The following is a 4,241-nucleotide window of genomic DNA, read 5'->3' on the forward strand; positions in this document are numbered from 1 at the left end:
AGTATTCTGTAAATATCTTGGAGGTTGAGCTGTTTGATTGTGTTGTTCAGCTTCTTAGTTTTTTCTTTTCTTTTTTTGTCTCTTTCCTGTTGATGTATCATTCCTTGACAGCGGTGTATTAAAATCTCCTACCATTGCCCTGGTGATTTTACCTTTCAACTCTTTGGGGATTTGATTGAAGTATTTTGTGAGTTGCTTTCATTAGGTACATATATGTTTATTATGCTTATTTTTTCATGGTCTATTGATCCTTTGATCAGTATTTAGTGAACATTATTTTCTTTCATTATGTCTTTTACTTGGAAGTCTGTTGTGTTAAAGATGAATATTGCCACCTCTGCCTTTTTAGGGTTGTCATTAGCTTGGTAAAATTTTCACCATTCTTTAATTCTCAGACTATTTTTGTCTATGAGTTTGTGTTGTGTCTCTTGAAGGCAGTAGATTTACGTGTTTTGCTTTCTAATCCAGTCTACTCTTTGTCTTTTGATTGGTGTATTTAGTCCATTCACATTTTGTGTTAATTCTGAATGTAGATTAGTTCCTGTCATACCGTACTGTTTGCTTGGTGTTTTTCTTCTTCTTCTTCTTCTTTTTTTAGGGGGGCAGGGTTAGAGTTTATTCATACCTTTGTTTCCCCCTCATAGCTGTGTTGTTTTGGTGTGGTGATTTCTAGATGGTATTGCACACTGTGGTGATCTCATGTTTGTGTAATTTTGTTGATTTTCTGACCATAGAGATTCCGTTAATTTTTTTTGTAATGCTGGTTTGGTTTTTATGAATTCTTTAACTATTTCCTGGTTTTGGAAATACTTCTCAGTTGGCAGATTATTTCAACGTCTGGCACATGTTACTCTACTTTCTTCTTTTCTGCATGGTTTCTATTGAGAGGTCTGAGCCTATTCTTATTTGTCTATCTTTGTAAGTGAATGTTGTGTTTTTCTCTCTAGCTGGTCTCAGGATTCTCTCCTTGTCTTTGAAGTTGGCTAATTTGACTATTGTATGTCTAGATTTTTTTCCCTGGCGGTCTAATCTATTTGGAGTTTTGTCTGCCTCCTGGGTGGTTACCATCTCCTCTTTTGTGATATTGAGGAAATGTTCATCCAGGAATTCTTTAACTATTTTATCAGTAAATTTGATTGTTTCTTCACATTCCAGTATTCCAATGAGACACATTATTTCTCTTCATGGCATTCCACCTCATCCTCAGACTTTCGTTATATTGTTTTACTCTTTTGCTTGTTTCTCTTGATTGCTGAAGTCTGCATGGTTGTCCTCAAGTTCACTTATTCAATTTTTATTTTCTTCCAATCTATTGTTCAGTTCTTGTACCGTGTTTTTTATTCCTGTTATCTCATTGTTTAGCTTCTGGATTTCTTTTTGGTGTGAGGCTTTTAGTATCTCTGTGTCTTCCCTTGTTTTCAGTATTGCTCCAAGATCTCTTGTATGGTTCTGAACATCATTTTCCTGTATTCTCTTTCTGGTAATTTCAGGGCTTATTTTTTGCTGTGTTCCATTGGGTTTGGGTAATCTTTAGTTGTTGACTTTTGTTTATCTGGGGTTGTTTTTTTGTGTGTGTGAGGTTACTCCTGTTAGCTGTTGTTTACATGGTATAGTGGTCCAGTGTAGGTGATGTGTAGAATTCTGGGTTGTGGAGGGTTGGCTCTCTGGGTTAGAGGAGAAAGATCCGAAAGTGGCTGGAAAGCATATTGTGTGGATATAAGGAAGATGTGATAGAGTTGAATTTGTAGCAAGAATGATGGGGTAGGAGTACTAGAATAGAGTTTAAGTGGTGGTATTAATAATAAGTGGTCTTCTGGTTAAATACAATAGTTTTGTTAATAAGTTGGAAAAGGGAATTTTAAGAAGTGTGCCAGTGTTTGTTAGTTTATGTGAAAGTGTGTCTCACTGAGAGAGGGGGGACATGGCTTGAGGTAGTGGTGGGTGGGGTAGATGGAGAGTATATTTGTTCATCTGTCAGGGTCACTTATTACCCACTGTATAGTAATAGAGAGAGAGAGAGCAGAGAAGCCCTATATTATTGTGGATATAATAAAAAGCCCCTGCTTTGACCTCTGTCAGCTTCCTGACTCTGAGGGAGCTGATTGGTTAGTGTAGGAACTGTGCTGCTATCAGGAGGGGGAGGGTTGCCCTGTGAAAGTGATGGTTCTTCACCGGGCCTCCAAGTAACCCAGCTTCCATGAAGGGGCCCCAGGAGTAGAAGGCAGGATGAATGGGTGTGTGTTGAGGGGAGTTCTAATCAGGGGAAGGTTGGAGGAGGTGAGTCCTGTACACAAGCAGGTCACTGCCCTTGGGAAAGAGGAGCTGCAGATACTCACTGTTTTACTTCCTGCCACTCAGGCAGCTGGTCAGGGTAGGAACTGAACTCTTGCAAGGAGGGGGAGGGTCCACTGAGTGATAGAGTAGAAGTATGGAGATTACACATCCCACCACACAATCTGGCCTCCATACAGGGTTCTCAGGGGTCTGAGAGGGAGGGGGATGGGAGTGCTAGGTAAGAGGGAGCTTCTAATTCTTGGAGTAGGTCAGAACGGGTACAGTCCCTGCCATGGCAGGGTGCTGCTTGGAGAGGGAGAACCAGAGAGACTCACTGCTGTGCCAAGCTCTAGGTTCTCTAGGGTGAAAAGATTGTTGGGCTTTTTTTAAAGGGAAAAATAAAAATGAATTCTTAAACACCAAGAATTCATGTTGTGCACTTCATTTTTCCAGAGTGCAGGTCCCTACCTGTTGGATGCTGGTTGGGACAGTGTGAATTCTAGATTGGAGATGCTATCTAGATGCCATCTTCCTCTGTACCTAAAAAGTTTATAATAAGTTACAAAACTATTTGAGTCTACACAGATTGTTCTAGCTCTCTTTCTATCTTATCTAGCATTGATCTACTTATCTCTCCCTTCCTTTATAGTTAATCTCTGTAATGTAATCTATACCTGTATATAATCTATATCTATTGAAATCTCCCTTTTCTTTCTTTACCTAATATCTATCTATCTATCTATCTATCTATCTATCTATCTATCTATCTATCTATCTATCTATCTATTATCTATCTATCTATCTATCTATCTATCATCTATAATCTATCTATGTATCTTTTATCAGTCAATAAAATTCAAGATGCTATCTGGTAAGTGGAAGGTAAGAACAGATCTGAGGAGAAGCCATTGTGTGCTGGGTCACTGGATTCTAGACATGAGTGACTTATCTCCCTATGACAGTAATTTCCATTCTTCATGGTACCTAGGCTCTGTCCAACCTCTTGGTCCTAGCAGTTCAGCCTAGGAAGCAGTCTACCATGTTTGAAAAATGTTTTGAAAAATCACAAGGCATTTTCTAAACTTTAAGAACTTGCACAGAAGTTTTGGAGTTAATGCTCAAAATCTAGGTCTTGAAGGTCACGAGTATCCCCACATGAACAGTAGAATTCACACCTCTTTGAATGCTTTGATATTTCATTCTGTCTGCCTGAAAAACAAACTAAGCAGACTGTTTCTATCTGGGCCATGTTTGGACCATGTCTTTTATTCTGTGCTCAGAGGAGGGTGTTGATGTAGTCATAACCCCCTGAGATGTTTCTTTAGTGGCTTGTAGACTTCACGTGACCTGAGAAGTCACTTTGGGAGCCTGTAAGACAGGTTGCCATCTTTATGTAATGCCTTTTTCTGAGCTGGGCATCATTCCACTGTAATTTTCTTAAAGGGATATATTTGTCTTTACAACGTAATTGAGGTTATTCAGGCTGAAATGCTGTGCGATAAGCTAGGGGAACTTGGAATTGGAAGTCAGAGATGATAAATGATACACATTGACTTCCATTTAGGTCCTGCTTCAGTATTCATCATAATGTATTCATGCAATCCCTTATAACGATTAAACTAATGAACTGTTTATATATGCTTTACATGAGAGAAAGATAATGTTTTCTACTCCTACAGTCTCTGAATCCCACAGGGGCATTTCTACCCAGCCCTACAGGGTTGCTATGAGTCAGAATCAACTCCATAGCTGAGTTAGTTTGAGTACAATGCTTCACACGTATGGTTTTCTTAAAAAATACATATTTTAAAAATCATTTTATTGGGAGCTCATACAACTCTTATCACAATCCATACATCCAATCCATTGTGTCAAGCACGTCTGTACTTTTGTTGCCTTCATCATTCTCAAAACATTTGCTTTCTACTTGAACCCTTGGTATCAGCTCCTCATTTTCCCTTCCCTCC

The sequence above is a fragment of the Echinops telfairi genome, unplaced genomic scaffold, assembly GCF_000313985.2.
Source record: "Echinops telfairi isolate 266 unplaced genomic scaffold, ASM31398v2 ScPeMD7_7469;HRSCAF=8507_1, whole genome shotgun sequence".
Lineage (NCBI taxonomy): Eukaryota > Metazoa > Chordata > Mammalia > Afrosoricida > Tenrecidae > Echinops > Echinops telfairi.